Below are 18118 nucleotides of genomic sequence, written 5' to 3'. Positions count from 1 at the left end.
TTGGTACTGACCAACCTTTTGGGTTAGGGCAGCACTCATTTTCCTTATCCCAGTGAGCATCAGAAATGAGCAGTGCTGAGGGTCTTATTAACTTATCAAACTCAAAATTAAGAGCATGCAGTGTGATCCAATGTATTCTTTATTAACTACATATTTGAAAGTGGAGCTTGTTAGATTGCTGCCAGATTCAGGTCCTGGAATCCTTTGTCATTTAGATTGCACATTTCCTGTTTGGTTGAGCCTGTCCCAATCCTTATTTCATTTAAATGTATTTTTTCTTTGCGTGAATTTTCCCTACTCACAAAAGAAACAGAAGGTGCTAAATGCAGCCAAAATGCCTGCAGAACTCTTCTAGCATTGTTCAGTGATTATATAAGTGGAGAAGTACATACAATTTCCATTTCAATCAAGTTTTCCATTAATAAGGAGATTGAGTTATTTCTTAGTTCAAGTTGTCAGAGACTGCAGTGGGTCACTATGCTGTAGATACCACTAAGGAGTTGGTCCCACGACAATAGAGAGGCTTCACTCAACTTTCAGGTGAATATCTTTTTAGAGATCTGATGACATTAGATGAAACAGCACCATTCAGTAACTGGGCTCAGGCTACTGTCTTGAAAGTCCTTGAGTCGTGATAGAGCTTTGTTGTAACCAGTGACATAACAATGTCTGTTGTGTGAGGAAGCAGCTTCCCTTAAAAGAAGAACCAAACTCAGGGCACTGGAAAGTTTTTGCTGAGAGTGTTTGGAAGGAAGACTCTCAGGTAAGGATAGCTGAACATGGGTAATGACTGCCTTCCCAGTGGCTCAGCTTTCTTTGGGTGTTGGTCCAACTGACTTCCATGGTCACCATCACGATGGGTGTGTGTCGTGTGTGTGTGTGTGTGTGTGTGTGTGCGTGTTTAAGTAGGAGAGCAGGGCAAGTGGCACTGCTTTCATTTTAGAATTTTCAAGTGAAGTGGGGAAAAAATCTGTTTTTCATTTGGCTCAGCTGAGAAAAGAAGGGAATTTCACAAAAACTATATAAAATATTAATGGAGAAAGGAAGAGAACAAAATAAGATAAAATATTGGCAGCACAAAAACAATTGAGTGAGTGCAGATATGATCAGCTATTTATTTGGGGCTCCCATGCACCTCACCTCCTGGTATGTATGCTGTTGTGATTCTGGGCTTGGCCATTTCACTGCTTTGGTCAATGCAGTGTTAACGTGTGGCACAATCAGACAGTGGGAACCTGTCCTTCTTGAACGGTCATTCTTAGGGTCCAGCTGCCATGGAAAGAAGCCCATGTGGAGAGACCACATGGGGAGAGAGAAACACCCCAAACTTGCAGCCAGACATGTGGGAGAAGGTATCCTGGAAGGTGCAGCCACCTGACTGCAGCCTCAGGAGAGACCCCAGAGGAGAGAACCATTCAGCTGAGTCCAGCCAGCCCACAGAATAACAGGAAATAAAATAAAAAAGGAGCGTGCTTTAATTCACTACGTTTTGAGGTAGTTTTAAATGCAGATAACCTAAATTACATGTCTTAGATTCCATCAGATTTAACTGTCTTGTGAGTCTCTGAGGCTCTGCCCAGAACTGAACTGCTGCCATAGATGATGATACTCTAGTCCTATGGGTAGGTGGAGTTTTACAGATACGTTCCTGTCTCTGTCCCCTCTGCTCCAGGTCCATCTCCATGGCATGTCTGCCCTGTTGGTGGCATCTCCTATTTTTCTATCTGGTGCAATCCACCAGAGTCTCCTGACCACCCGGGGGTTTCTCCTTCCTTTTATCGTAGTTTTCAGGCTGCGAAAACTTCAGCATTCATACTCAATTGCCTGGGCTGTGGCTGACAGATAATCACCTCCTTCTTCTGGAGAAGAGCTCTGAGTGCTTTCCATTACTGTCCTTTCTTAGTCATGAGTCCCAAAATGACCAGTACTAATAATATTAAGCAGGAGAACTTGGCCAGACCAGGGCCTCCTAGTCACTGGAGAGAGTGAGGGGCATGGTATACCTAAAACTAATTGTGTAGCCTGGGTCAGGTTAGGGATTGGCCAATCTGGATTCTGGGGGATTGTCATTAAGTGGCATAAGATCCGAGTGGAGCAAGTCTGGGTTGCACTGTCATCAAAGCTGTTGGGTCCAAAGTCAAGGCCAGACCACAGCAACTGGGGTATGAGCACTCAGCTAGGCAGTGCCGCTCTTGTGAACTGCAGTTCTTTGCAGCTGGGTTCTTTGGAAAGGCCAGGGTTTCTAATAGCTTGTTCTGAATGATTGACATCTAAATGTTGACAACACATGCAAAAGTTTGCCTCTCCTTTCCTAAATGTCTAGGATGGCATGTCTCTCTGCCTTTGTAACCAAGAAATAGAACTCAGTCCAAAGAGAATTTGGACAGACATTTCAGGAAAAGCTGAAGATCAAGGAGTTACTATTCTCATAAAAATGTACTTTTTTGTGTCAATCTAAACTCTGCTCATTGCAGTCTCTCCTGTCGCAAATGACACTGCTGACCTATATTGATCCTGCTGTCTGTGGTCCAGGCATATGTGGATTTCACCACCCATTATACTCTTAATCTTGATCTGAGTAGCAGACCACAGCCCACTTGCGAACAGAAGTGACTGTTGGCCGTTGATATGGTTTGGCTGTGGCCCCACCCAAATCTCATTTTGAATTGTAGCTCCTGTAATTCCCACATGTTGTGGGAGGGACTTGGTGGCAGGTAATTGAATCTTGGGGTCAGGTCTTTCCCATCCTGCTCTCATGATAGTGAGTAAGTCTCATGAAATCTGATGATTTTATAAATGGGAGTTCCCCTGCACAAGCACCCTCTCTTGCCTGCCACCATGTAAGATGTGACTTTGTTCATCCTTGCCTTCCGCCATGATTGTGAGGCCTCCCCAACCATGTGGAACTGTGAGTCAGTTAAATCTCTTTCCTTCATAAATTACTCGGTCTCAGGTATGTCATTATTAGCAGCTTGAGAACAGACTAATACAGCCATACACTTCCTTCACTGCCCAATGGGGCTCAAGCCAGAAAGGAAAGTACATTAGTTTGCTGGGGCTGTTGTGACCCCTTTTCCTAGGTTCCTACCACTGCCAACCCCCAGGGATCCAGTCTTGTACCATTGGGCTGCTGGCTCAGAGAGGATGCCTGTTACCCTGAGTAAAGCCTTTGAACCTGAGACAGTAGTTGTATCAGAATATTCCAGGAATTGCATGGGTCTCAGAGGCTGCTAATCCTCTCTGTGTTCCTTGGGTTAGTTCTTTGGGGAATCCCAAGAAAACGCTTGAGGCCTATGCAGTCTTGCTGACATATCTGGAAAGCAGACTCACAGAGCAAATTGACAGGCTCAAAATATCCAGGATCAACATTAAACCACTGGGGAAGCTTTCCTTCTGTGGCTTTCCTCCGACTCAAATAACATACTTCTTTCATGATATATACACCTTTTAAAATAAAAACCGTGATAAAATATTTTGGACATAAAAATCAAAGCCTCCATTCCCATAATATTAAAATACAGAATGCAAACCCCAAGTTGCTCAGTTAATCCAGGGGAAGGAAAACAGGGAAATATGGGAAAAATTGGCAAAATAACAACAGGAGCCATAGAGAAAAGGGAGAGCACAGTATTAGAGAAAGGGAGGAGGAGGGAGAGGGAGATAAAAGATTTAGTAAGACAAGAAGAGAAAGCAAAAGACCAGCCAGGCTGGGAGTGGGAAGCCTCCTCTGGCTCTGAGTGGAACATTTTTGAGTTGGATCCTTTTGACCCAGCCTGCCATTCATTTATACTGTGGGATTTGAGTTTTCTGTTCCCTTATCTCTGAAATGTTAATTAACTGATTATTCAGTATCTGTTCTATAATTGCTCTTTATTCTTAATCCTTCTGAGCCTCAGCCTTAAAGGAGGTGGCCACAAAGGAGTATGAGTGGGGGAGTGTTCACCTGGTCCCATGGAAGGGGCCGACAGCTCAGGGGCCACCAGGTGGCGCCGTCCTCACCTCCATTTTAGAGGGGAGGGAATCTAATCTTCGTTGGGTGCCAACTACTCATTAGGGACAGCTATATTTGCTTTAATATCTTTTAGTCCTCACAGAAACCCTGTGAGCCGGCAAGTAAAGTTCAAGGGGTCATCTAGCCATTGAGTGGCCAGGCAGGTCTTGTATCCATGTCAGTCTGACAAATGCCCAAACTTGCCCCCACCCCTGCGCTCTAAGATGGACATGAACACGTGGAATGCTTGTAAAATACTGAAAAGGATGGAGAAGGAGAAGATGGCTGTCCCTATTATTCAACCACCCAGAATTAATCACTACTATTACAATCATTTTTGGCTATGTTTTAGGTTTTTTCTTTTTTAAAACTGTCAATGTGTTTAAAACAATTTTCTTCTCTATTTCATATTATTTACATTTACGTATATCCTAAACATGGCAACTAGCACCATAAATTATTTTTTGTAAAAGGGGAAAAACTATGAAACCAACCTAATTATGAAACTAAAGGTGCGAATTGTCTGAATTTGACTTCTGTTTTTTTTGAGACAGGGTCTCACTGTGTCGCCCAGGCTGGAGTACAGTGATGTGATCATAGTTCCCTGCAGCCTCAACCTCTCAGGCTCAAGCAATCCTCCCACCTCAGCCTCCTGAGTAGCTGGGACTACAGGTGCGTGCCATCCGACCTGGCTAATTTTAAAAATTTTTTGTAGAGACAGGTGTCTCACTGTATTGCCCAGGCTGGTGTTGAACTTTTGGGCTCAAGCAATCCTCCTGCTTTGGCCTCTCAAAGTGCTGCAATTATAGGTGTGATCCACTGTGCCCAGCCTGAATTTGTTTTCTGAAATTGTGTGTGTGTATGTGTGTGTCTGGGGGTATAACAGAGTTGACCCAAAACAAAACACAACTTCAACTTGTTTGTTGTTTCATACATTTATATTTTGAGTAAAAGATTCTGCAATCATACAGTCTGAGCTGGAAGAAGAAGCTGAAGCTCTGTCAGAAATTTTGGGTGACAGCACTTCTCATTGACAGGAGGCTCATGACAGTCTTGCAGAGAATGAATGACTTAGAAAATGAGAATTGTACAGAAGCCATCCACATTACTTGACACAGGAATATAATTTATCTAAGAGAATTAAGGAACCAATAAAATACAAAAAAAAGTTAGATGGCAAAGAGACATATTTTTACTTGCTCTCTAATAGTGATTAATTGGTAACAACCTTTGTATCAAATACTAGAAGATGGTTAAGTAAAGTAATGCAACTATTCATTATGATGCAATATTACGCAGCTGTTAAACGTGACCACCACATGTAATGTTTCAACAGACCAAAGATGAACTGAACGCTAATCATAGTAAGTTTGATTTCGTTAGTGCTTACTATATGCTATATACCCTATATATGCTATCTTATTTAATCTTCCTGCAAACCTCAGTGTCAGGTTTTAGTATTTTTCTCATTTTAACATTAAAGAAACTTGGGCTCAGAGGTGCTCCTCTGAGGACTAATACCTAATGCATGCGGGGCTTAAAACCTGGGTGATGGGTTGATAGGTGCAGCAAACCACCATGGCACGTGTATACCTATGTAACAAACCTGCATATTCAGCGCATGTATCCCAGAACTCAAAGTAAAAAAAAAAAAAAAAAAAAGCTGGTATGTGGAAGAAAGAGAGTTGAGTTGACACCTGGCATTGTGTGACCCTGAAGAAGCCCATGATTTCCCAGCTGACTTGTCGTGTTGCTTAAGATTGCTAATATAGTGCAGTGCTACTGATCCCTATGCTGTGGATTCCATATGCTTGTTGCATGCCTAGGTATGGCCTTTGAGATCAAGGCATTCTTTCTCCCACTTGCCAGGAATGTTGGCTGCTTGTGACTCTCAGCTGAGCTCTTCTCTGGACTTGGCCTTTGTCTGAAAGGAACCTTCTCACTGGCAGTGATGGCCTTCCCTGGAGGAGGTCTGACTTCACTAACTGGTTGGCAAAGGTGGGAGCCTGCCTTCATCTGGGGCAACTCTGAGGGGTTACTGCATTTCAGTCCAATGTCTTCCTCTGGCTAGTTCTGCTTCCCTTACTCCCCATGATGGATGCTGTCTGTGCCCAAGAACCTCCAACATGGAGATCTGACTCAGAGTCTGCTTTTCTGGGGAACTGGGCCGAAGAAATATATTCCAATAAGAACTCTAAAATTAGCCACCCAAATGGAGGACAAGGGCTAGGAATGAATGCACGAAAAGGAAAGCTAATTGTGCTAAGATGATGTGATTACAGATGACTTACTGTCTTTTCAAATGTATTCCTTTAAATATTTTATACTGTTACAATTTAAAGGAGAAGGAGCGTGAGAGAGGGAAAAATGGCATAAAAAGCATTGCATGAATGTGTAGCAGGGAGGGCCACCTGAGAACGTCTGCACTGTCTCTTTTTCTTGCTTACTTTCTGTCATGCCCTCCTGTTCCTGGAGTCCCATGCCCCATTCCGTCTTCCCTACTTTGAATAGAAAAATTGTTTGGAAACCTGGAGCCCTTGTATTAGAAGTCATATATGGTTAGTAACTCCAGCTTTCTAGGTAGGCACATTTCTTGATGAGTTGCCCTAGACAAGGGGATAAAAGTTGGATGTAGAAACCCTGTGAAAAATGGGACTCTGTGGAAATGAATAACCATGTCACCTTTGTAAGATTTATCTCACAACTTGTCCCAGAGGGACCTCTCCTTCTGAAACGAATGCTCTGGGCCATAGCCATAAAATAAGGCTTTTTATCTCGTTGCCTCCAGTCCACTTCTAGAGACACATAAACATTCACGATAGTATCCACAGGGGTTTCACATGCTGGCTCTGTGCAGTATGCCCTGGGGAGATAGAGATCCAAGGTTGCAATTTAGATGTTTTTAATGGAATATTATCTCCTCTAGTAGAGAGGCAACATATTGGTGAATCTGCTATTTCTTCTTTCCTGATTAAATCAAAATCTCAGCAGAAAAAAAATCAATCTCCTCCCCTCATTCCATTTATACCACCACTGCTTCAACTTCGATCTTATTACCTCTCACCTGGACGAGTGCAATAGCCTCCTAATAGTTCTCCCTGCTCTGGTTTCTCTCCCACCCCGCATTCAATTCTCCACACTGCTGCCAAGGGATCTCCTGAAAATGCTAATATGATATTGACAATCTCCTGCTTAAAGTTATTAATGGCTCTCCATTTATTCAATATATAAATGCCCAATCAAGGCATTGAAAAACCTTCATGATCCCTGTCTACATTTTCAGCACCCTCACTAGTCACTTTTCTTATGCTCCAAATATTTCAACCACATTCATCTTCATTTCCTGAACAACGCATGCTCTCATATGCTTCCTGGCATTTGCAGATGCAATTCATTCAGTCCAAGATGTCCTTCTGGAATGACTCATCTTTAACATCACTGCCTCTGAGAAACTTTATTTTTCCATTTAACTTTAAGTAACCTTGAACAATCTTCATTTATCAGTCAGGTTCTTAATGGCCGATGACAGAATCCACTTTAGTTAGCTTAAGCAGGAAGGAATCAATTGAGGAAATTAGAAAGCTTACTGAGTTGTTGGAAGGGCTTGGGAAATAAGTTTCAGATTCATTTTCCAGCAGCAGCAGCTCCCAGCACCATACCAGGGTCGGGTTATCCTGGTGAGGAAGCAGCTTCTGCCTTTGGTTCCAAAACCATGCTGGCCTGCTCTGCTGCCACCATTACCCATGAAATGGGTGTCCCACCCTCTTCCTTGTCCCCTCACACAACTTACTTACAAATCCAGGTCTTGTTTAGATGTGTCTGATTGGTAAAAACAAAGCCACATGCCTCCATTCTAACAGCAAGGGAGATTGGGAACTTTTTTTTTAAAATTATACATTGAGAAGGCAGAATTCAAAATGTGGAGATCTATCAACATGTCCTAAAGATGTTTAAAAGACATAAAGCAGCAGGAATGTCAGCCTTCACTGTCTCTCTCTTTTTTAAAGACAATGATTGCATTTTGCTATTGTTCTCTTTATACATGTGTGCTTTCCCTGCTAAACCAAGGACTTGAGTTAAAGTGATGTCTCACCCATTTTTGTGTCCACAGCCCTCTAGCACAGTGCCTGACATATCAGTAAGTATTTGTTGATTGTTAAAATAATAGAGCTATGAGAATTCCTTGTCTAAAACTTTTTGCGTGGTCAATTATATAAGATGTTATATCTAGTCTTGAAAACTGCACTCCAGTCTGTATGCTCTGAAATGTATTAAACCAAATCTTAAATAACTCAAGCTGCAGGAAACAGGACTGTAAATATGATTTCAAATTTGGCCTCTAGAAGCAAGACTGCAGATTCAGCACTCATATTCAGTACCATCTTATACAACATGTGCCATAATAAACAGAGTGGCCCTGCAGCAAATGAAGGAGTAAGGCAAGGTTATCTTCAGTGCTCTTTGCCTCCCTTTTCAGCCCTACTCTCTCTTCTCACCTATGTCATGCTTTCTTGTCTGTAAAGGACAGTCACACCTTTATTTATTTAATGCTCATAGCTATCCCATGTGTTTTTATTATCTCCATGTAATATCCTAGGCCAGATGTTGGCAAACTATAGCCTTGGGGCGGGCCCAAACCAGCTGCAGTCTGTGTTTGCAAATAAAGTTTTATTTGCAGTGTAGCCATGCCCACTCATTTATGTATTGCCTATGGCTTCCTTGGGTTATAATGGCAGAGTTGTATATTTGCTATGACCTGCAGAGCCTAAAATATTTATTATCTGTCCGTTTATTAGGTCCTGGCCTAAGCCTCTGGAACACAGGTATCAGGTGAAATTGTCCATGCAAGTCAGGATTTGAAACTAGGTCTTCTGATTATGGGTTCCATTCCTTAGATGATCATATTGGGAGTCATCTAAAAACGTGTAGAACTATTTGAAAGTAGCTTTCTCTAACTATAGTGTTCTTTTTTATCTCAGTTGATTCATACTGCTGACCAAGTGAATCAGACGTGGAGTTTATAGCACTCTATATAATGAAAGGATGGAGGAGGGAAGGTACTGGGGTGGGAAATGTCAGTGAAATTCTTATTATAAATACCAGCACAAAAATATTGAGGTAAATGAAGAAACAGCTACAAATGGGGAAGGTGAGGAAGGAGGGGTCAGGGGAAGGGTTACCTTTCAGGTTTAACCCTTTTGTATGGTATTTTCAAAAACACTCGCATGTTACTTCAATAAAAATATCAAATTATTTTGGAAAAAAAAAACAAAAAGTAAAGTGGGATAGAAAGTACAAAGGAAGGCTGTCACTGGCATAGATTACACTGTAGTATAACTTGCTGTTTCTGGAGATATTTAAGGGTATACATCCTGAGAAATGGCTGCAAAGGCATACAACATATCCCATAACGTCATAGCTACTTTACAGAACTGTAAGTCACAAAGCAAAACAATAGCCACACATCCCAAGTATGACTTCTATCATTTGACCAACAGTGATACAAAGGAATGCAAGTGCAGTACCCCCACTACCACAAATTATGCAGTCAGGTTTCCTGCAGACGTCAGCACACCCAGCATGCAATGGATGAGCCTCACTCTGGGAAAGCCACCTTCACGATCATGGTATTTCCCCCACTAGGTAACTATGAGTTTATAGCGGCCTGGCATCTCACCCTTGATTCCAAACACTTTATACATAGGATCATTCACTTTGCACAAACTCTAGCCTATCACTTGTGACATAAAGACTTTTCAAATTTTAAGAGCCAGATAATAACATTTTGGATACTAGAATATTTGCGAAATCCTAAGAAATGTATGTGCAATATGAGCAAGACTAACCAGAAGGCATTGTGTTCATCTATATACTCCAAGCCCCTCTTGGTGATGTCAAAATCTTTTGAGGAATCTGAGACATTTGTCGATGTGGCTAGGCAGAATACTGGCCATCAAAATGTTCAAGTCCTAATCCCTGGAACCTGTATATGTGTTACTTTACATTATGGCAATAGGGATTTTGCAGATGTGATCAAGGATTTGAGATGAGGACAGTATTCTGGATTATCCAGGTGGGCCTACTGTAATCACAGTGTCCTTGTAATAAGGACTCAGGAGGGCCAGAGAAATAGATGTAAGGACGGAAGAGAAGGCAGAGGAAAGGTGCTAAATTGCTGGCAAGAAATGTAGGCAGCCTCTCAAAGCTGGAAAATCTATATAACAATCACTCCAACCTTAGCAGCTTAAAACTGCAGCCACTTTATTATATATCTTGAATTTTGAAATTAGGAATTTGGGCAGAGCTCTTCTGGGCAATTTTTCTAGTCCACATGGTATGCATAGAGGCCATTCAGTGGTTACTGTTTGGTGGACTGATTGGTCCGTATGGTCAAAGATGGATTAATGCATACATAGCTGGCCTCTGAGTGGGGTTGGCTAGGAGGCTGGGCTTAGCTGGGTCTTTTGGCCAGAGCATCTGCATGTGGTCTTTTTAGTATAGCAGCCTCAGGTAGCCAAGACTTATTTACTTGTTTATTTATTTTTGAGATGGAGTCTCTCTCTGTCTCCCAGGCTGGAGTGCAGTGGCACGATCTTGACTCACTGCAACCTCCACCTCTCGGGTTCGGGTGATTCTCCTGCCTCAGTCTCTCGCTACCCATGCCTGGCTAATTTTTTGTATTTTTAGTATAGATGGGGTTTCACCATGTTGGCCAGGCTGGTCTCAAACTCTTGACCTCAAGTCATCCACCTTATCGCTGCTCAAGACTCTAGAGAGAGTGATTCAAGACAATAGAAAGTGGCAACTGCCGATTTCTCAAAGCCTGGAATTACTTTTGCCATATTTTAATGGTCAATATAGTCATAAACCCACTGAGATTCAAGGGGAGGGGACATAGACCCTACCTCTCAGTGGGAGGCATGCCAAAGACATTGTGGCCGTCTTTAATTTGCCATGGAATTGGATTAGAAACAGCATAAAATGTACCTACATGTGTGTATGAACAGTGTGCTGTGGAAGCTCAGAGAAGGCAGGGACCAACTCAGAGTCATAGTTCAAGAGCGAGCTAAGCGTTTGTCAGCCATTTCAGAGGGTAAAGCATTAAGTCATGGTGTCACAAAGGAGGTGGTCATATTTAGGAAATAAGAAATTAGGTGTGTTAGAGTGGAGGGGGCATGGAGAAGGGAAGGGAGATGATGATGAGTGTGGCGTTGATATAGTGGTGGTACGATGAAGACAATGATAATGTAAACAGAATTAGCCATATATTGTGCATTTTATTTCATTTATTCAGATAAGTTCTGTCTCTGTTGCCCAGGTGGGAGTACAGTGCTGGGATCATAGCTCACTGCAGCCTTGAACTCCTAGGCTCAAGTGATCCTCCCGAGTAGCTAGGACTATAGGCGTGTGCCACCACATCCGGCTAATTTCTTTAATTTTTGTAGAGACAAGGTCTCGCTATGTAGCTCAGGCTGGCCTGAATCTCCTGGCTTCAAGTGATCCTCCCTCCTCTGCCTCCCAAAGTGCTGGGATTACAGATGTGAGCCACTATGCCTGGCCTTCAAAAGTCTCTTAAATACAGCAGAATAATCAGGTGACAACAGCAGTGGGTTAGAGAAAGGGCAGAATGGATTGGGACTGGGGGCCCAGGAGAAGAGGATTCTGACTGAAATGGAAGAGTCATGGTCTGAGAGGAGGCAAAGCAGCACAGAGACCAATATGCCTCTCTACCTTTATCTACCACAACCCTCCTACAGCCCTGTGAAAAAACCATGGCATAGGCCCTGAAGTAAGGAGTACAGCTCTGCCAGTAGTATATTCTCTCCTGGGCATAGAGCTGTATTGGCCAGGAACAGCCAAGAGAAGACAATTTGGGTACCATTTAGGAAAAATACTAAGGGTGAAGAGGCCCAGCATGGTGGCTCATGCCTGTAATCCCAGCTCTTTGGGAGGCTGAGGCAGGAGGATTGCTTGAGGCTAGGAGTTCAAGACCAACTTGGAAAATATAGCAAGACCCTGTCTCTACCAAAATGAAACACACACACACACACAAGATTAGCTGGGTTTGATGGCATATGCCTGTTGTTCCAGCTGCTCAGGCTGCTGAAGTGGGAAGATCGCTTGAACCCACGAGTTTAAGGCTGTAGTGAGCTATGATCATACCACTGCCCTCCAGCTTGGGCAACAGAGCCAGACCCTGTCTCCAAAAAACAAAAACAATAAAAAATTAAGAAGAAAAATTGGGGAAGAGGATGGGTTGCAATGACATGGAGACTCCACTGGGCTCTGGAGAAAGGATCAGGGTTTGCACAGGTAGGTGAGGTTCTAAGCTGCAGGGAAATGAGGGTGGAGTGGGAAGAAGTCACAGAAGACCCTGGGTCATTATGGTCCCATTATGTTGAGGATGGTGGACAAGGGATAAAAGGGAGGAGGGCTACTTAATTACTTGGTCCCTAGTCCCTCTCCCGGGAGGTGAATCTTGAGGTTAGGATAGGGGAGAATGCGAGAGTTGCCCTCTGGGAGCTCAACAAAGGCTCCAGAGAGAGTATGAGGCAGACAGATATTTCTAGGAATCAGATGGGAGAGTGGGTATAAATGAATTGCTCGCCTTTTTCTCAAAGTCATCCAACTTATCACGAGGACAATGCTGTGAAAAGGACATCTTGGAAAACCCAGAACAACATTTTTTGGAAGATAAAGTAAATCCGATTCGTTGAGATGTTTCTGTGTGTTTGGAGATAAATCACATTATTGTATTTTATCAGCAGATTGGTGGGCAGTTTAACAGCTTAAAACTGGCAGCAAAATGGAAAGGGTTCCTCGTATCTATGAATAATCCACTATTTTATGCGGGTTTCTGGACAGCTTAAATCAGGACTGTGCAGAGAAGCACAGAGTGATTATGTAAATTGGGATGGCTTGTTGGGGAGTGTTTGCAGAGCGTGGGAGGGAGAGGTAGTGAGGGCAGAAGGGAGGGGGAGCAGCAGTAGGCATGGTGGGCACTTTTCCCCTCAGGTAGGCACTGTCTTGGATATGAGTGCTGGCGTGCTGGGGGACACACAACCATGAGGTCAATGTGGTGCCTCTTACTGAAGCATCCATTTAGTGTAATACAGTATTTAGGAATGCAAGCTCTAAGGTTGCACTGCTTGGTTCCCATCCTGTATCTACCACTTACAACACTGGAGGAATCTTGGTTCTCTCCTGTGTTAAATGGGGTTAATAATTTCACTTACCTCACATGATTGTTGTGAGGATAAAGGAAGACAAATGTATGAAAAGTTCTTAGAACAGTTTCTGATACATAGCACACATGGATTTCCCTATTATGGTTGTCTGCACTTTTTGTGTTTTATATTCTGTTCAGACATGGAGGTACAGGGGCCATGATAGTCAGGCCCCCCTTTGCTTCCTCTAATGAGACAGAATCAAGGCATTAATTTTTCCCTCACTAAGTCACAATCATGCGGATACCAGCATGCCAGTGAAGAAGAAACACTGACTTCCTAAACAGAGAACCTGGGTCACTGAAATTGCACTGGGGCTGTTCTGGTCTTCACTTTTCCTTGAGATGTGAAGGCTTGGTTCTAGTATTACAATGTCACTGGCGTAGGAAGCCCAACTGGGAGTCATGTAAGTGAGTTACAGCTTCAGTTCTGCCACAGCAGAGCTGGGTGCCCTTGGCCTAATTAGGAGCACAGTGGACAGAAAGAGTGGGATCGGGAAGCCTTCACTGGTAACTACCATAATGCCCTCCAAGTCCTCTAATGTTGCTTTTCCAAACTTTTCCACAATTCTGTTTATGCCTTTGTATTCTCCACTGGACAATATAAATAATGATACTAATAACTTTTAATCAGCACTTGTTCTATTTTAGTTATGTTTTTAGTCCTAGTATCTTTTAGATCCCACAGGATCTGGCACATGGTAGGCACCTAATAAACGTTCAATAAATGATTAGATACAAGAATAGATGACCTCTGTTTGAATCACATACTTGCTTAGTTTAGGGACTTTGAGCAAATTTTTTGGTCTCTCATTTTAGTTTGCCCATTATGCTGGGCACACATTAGGCACCCAGTGGATTTTGTTTAATTGAAATATCCTGCTTTACCATTGCTTGAGGGAACAAAATAGGTTGTGATATGTGATTATTCCCAGATCTTCATCCCTGGCTCCACATTTATGTATCTACCTCTGTTCAGTCTTTCTGCTTAGATGTGCAGTAGCACCTCAAGACTTACGTTCAGACATGACCTCCGGATGGCTACCTCTTGCAAATCTTCTCCCTGTCTCCTCCATCTCAGCAAGTGGCATTACCATCTACCCAGTTGCTCAAAACAAAAATGTAGGAGTCATAATTCTGTTTTCCCTCTCAGCTAACAGCCAATCCATCAGCAAATCCCCTAAGCTCTCTGAGTCTGATTTCTCCTCACCCTCTCCACTACCTCAACCCTTGTCCAAGCTACCCTCATTTCTTACCTGAACTATTGTGGTTATCTCCTAAATAGTCTCTGTGTTTTTACTCTTTTATACTCATCCCTTTTCTACTCTTAAGAATCCTAACTATCCCCAGCTCCTTCCAGGAAAATGACAGATGGAATGGAATGATGACCTACTCAGCTGGAAGACTGGGGAAAAGAAAAGGCAGGATGTGGTGTGTGTGTTTGTGTGTGCGTGTGCACATGTGTTTGAGGAGCAGAGTCCTGGAGGGGGAATTTTAAGAGAATCGATGTCCTATGACAGGGAGCAAGAGAGGGAATCCACAAATGGGAGCAGGCAGCCCTTAAAAAAGGGGCAACTACATAGATAAGACAAAGAAGGCGCCCTGGAGATGAGCTTAGCCGGGAGGCATCCATCGTTATGTGCTCTGAGTGGGCTGGATAGGCTGCTCTGGCAGGAACTACCCTGTCCATTCACCAGGCTCTGAATGTTTAATTGAATAATTAATACTAAGCATTTTCTGGATATAGGCACTACCATCTCATCCTTTTGATGGAGGTTTAGGACATGAAATTAAGATGTGTAATAAAACACTGAATCTCAAAAGAGAATAGAGGCTAGGTCTAGGTCTGCAGCTTTCTCCCAGGAGCCTCCATGCTCCCTGGACATATTTATCAGCTCTCTTCCCATCAAACCCTGAATTCAGGATGTGGAGGTTGGTTGGCATGTGTTGAACGAAAACTTTGCACTTTATGGGCAATTCTTGCCTCCATCATATGAGGCTCGAACACCGGGCTGCCCAAGGAGAGGTCTCTGTTGAATATTTATAAAGCCTAAAAGAGTATTGTAGATTATGGGACATCCACATTCCCGTCAGTGATCTGCTTTGAGATCTTAGAGAAGCCTTATGCAATCTCTTTGTGTCCCATTGCTACAAAATGATCAGTATTGAATTTCTATAGCTTCACATTGTACTGTTATGCAAAGATTCCAAATATCCTTCCAATTGGAGATAATGTGTCAGCTCTGATCCTCTTACGGTGGAAATAAAATACAAGGTAAAGCGAAATGGGATTCCCAGGCTGCAGACCTCAGCTTAATGTGAATAAACCTCTGGCCAAACATGAATTTTCAGTTTTCAGAGTGTATTTAATTGAGAGCTATGGCTTATTTTGTTCCTTGAGCTAAATTGGGATCTGTACAAATAAAGAATGTGAAAAACCATAGCTACAGTCTTAGGAGAGCTCCAGTAAGAAAAGAGAGAAATTGTGTTTATAAAACCACAGGGTTGAGCTATTCTTCCTTTTTTTTTGGATTATTCTTCCATTTCTTGGTCTTTTTTGGCCAGAGTGCCAGGGCCAGTGATATTTTGGAGCCATCTATATGGAGCCAGGAGGCCAGAAGCACATCCTGTCCTCCTCCTCCGTTGGGATTGTTATGAGCTCCAAATCAATGTACAAAATTTGTCCAGAGCCATAAGAAAGGCAATTGTTCATCCTTCCTCCTTTGCATGACAGTTGTATCTGCCCTTTCTTCCCTTTGGTCTATTGTCAGAACCAGGGAGCTAAAAGTGTAATGCCATTTCAATTTGTGCTTCTGAAGCTTGAACCAGGCTGTACTGTTTAGGTGAAAGGCTTAAACACCTGAGAATAATCTTAGGGTATTAAGTAAAAATAGCTCCCAGCATTTTGTGCTTAAAATGGTAACTCTATGTGTCCAAGGACTATAGTCTTCTATATTTTCTAGCAAATAGAATTGCTGGGATGCTTGAATCTCAGAATTGGAAGTGATTTGGAGGTTAGCTCATCTGACTTTGTAGAAGAAAAATGTCAATTGCAGAAAATTTTTCCACTTTTGTAAACTAGCACTACTTCTCCCCAGCTTTTAGACTCAAAGAAACAAAATCCACAACAAGGAGGTCTCTCTTGTTTGCTCTTTTTCTTTGCTAGAAAATCTCAGTACTATGATAGATGTAGGTAGTGAGGGAAACCTGCCTTCAATCTGGGGTGCCTAAATGTCGGGGAAATCTGCTGAACCCATCATGGCCCTGTTGTAATAGATTTTTTATGCTCATCAATTTTTCTGCAGCAGTCAGCCTCGAAGGCCAATCGGGATTCCAGAAGATGAGGCTGAATCGTGGCAGTCCACCTATAGAGGAGGGAGAGCTCTTTGATATTCATGTGCTGTGGCCCCTGCTCTCTACAGAACCTACTGACAGCCATTCCCAGCAGGGCTCAGGGCTGTTTGGAGGCTGCACACTTTTGTTCTGTAAACAGGGAAGAGGCATGAGCAAACTGCTTACCCGATTCTGAATCCAGCCTCCTTCTCAGGTCATACACCCTACTCAGTCTGTGACCTAATTACCCCTTCATTTCAGAGGAGTAGCAGCAAAAGCCTTCCAGGAAGCCAAGCTGAGACAGGAAGAGGAAGCCGACAGGTTGCAGCCAGTTGATCCAGCCCTCTTCTCATTCCTCCTCGCCTCCTTGCTCTTTTCTCTGTCACCAGTGCATCTGAAGACAGTGCAGTGAGAAACTGCTGAGCTAGACATCTTTAAAACATGCCTTTTGTAAGTCATCACCATCTGTAGTCACAGTGAAGGGAGGACATCAAGCGGAAGTGGCCGCCTGCTCTCAGAGCCCAGTCCCCGGAGACTGCAGGCAACGGAGGAAAGATGTTCTCCTGCCTGTCAGCAAGGACAGACAAATGGCTGTTGCATTTGTTGAGATGTGGGGCTGATCCCAGCAGCTGTTCAGGCCCTCAGAGGGCTGTTCAGAATGTGTTGGAACCTCCAATCAAGCTGTTCTCTGCTGTGATTGCTGGTTTTTAAAAAAGCTGGCTGCCTGCTTAACTCATACTTCTATGGCTTTTTAACAATTATGAGGACCTGGCCTGGCGCGGTGGCTCATGCCTGTAATTCCAACACTGTGGGAGGCCAAGGTGGGTGGATCACCTGAGGTCAGGAATTTGAGACCAGCCTGGCCAACATGGTGAAACCCTGTCTCTACCAAAGCTATGAAAAATTACCCAGATATGGTGGCAGGCACCTGTAATCCCAGCTATTCAGGAGGCTGAGGCAGGAGAATCCCCTAAACTGGGGAGGCAGAGGTTGCAGTGAGCAGAGATCGTGCCATTGCACTGCAGCCTGGGCAACAAGAGCAAAACTCCTTCTCAAAAACAACAACAACAACAACAACAACAACAACAACAATAACCAATTATGAGGACCTTCCAAACACATGCTGCATTTCATTCTTGTGGTAGCTCATGTGAGGTATGAACTAGTTAACACATATATGTTCATATGTATATGAACATATATATGTTATATGTATATGAACTATATATGTTACAACATACATATGTAAACTAGTTCATATATAATAATGTAGTCTATATATACACATATGTAATGTAGTCTCTCTCTATATATAAACTCAGAAAGGATAAATGACATGCCCCAAAGCAAACTCAGTAAGTGGCAGAAAGCTCCACTATCCCACGATGTGGCCTCACCTTCCTGTTGAGCCTGATCATTCACAAACTTCGCTGTCCTGGTCACCTTTCTGTAGCATATATCAGTGGTTCTCAAACTTGAGTGTGCATCAGAATCCCCTGGCATGCTTGTTAAAGCACACATTGCTGGTAGTCACCTCCAGACTTTCTCAGGTTTAGGGTGGGCCTGAG

At 43.1% G+C, this 18118-nt stretch overlaps 1 long non-coding RNA gene and 1 pseudogene across 1 annotated transcript in view; one reads left to right on the top strand and one right to left on the bottom strand.

Annotated features, from left to right (window-relative positions):
* Positions 1 to 720: 720 nt before the first annotated feature.
* LOC131382953 (uncharacterized) overlaps positions 721 to 18118 on the top strand; it is a 50671-nt gene continuing 33273 nt past the window's right edge. The window contains exons 1-2 of the long non-coding RNA XR_009212583.1: positions 721 to 763; positions 4546 to 4663. This is a non-coding gene — a long non-coding RNA (uncharacterized LOC131382953). The remainder of the gene's footprint in view (positions 764 to 4545; positions 4664 to 18118) is intronic.
* On the bottom strand, positions 9495 to 9642 carry LOC116466235 (U1 spliceosomal RNA; annotated as a pseudogene).

This window comes from Hylobates moloch, unplaced genomic scaffold (genome assembly GCF_009828535.3).
Source record: "Hylobates moloch isolate HMO894 unplaced genomic scaffold, HMol_V3 SCAFFOLD_3, whole genome shotgun sequence".
NCBI classification, from domain to species: domain Eukaryota; kingdom Metazoa; phylum Chordata; class Mammalia; order Primates; family Hylobatidae; genus Hylobates; species Hylobates moloch.
This window is presented reverse-complemented; position numbering and strand designations above follow the sequence as displayed.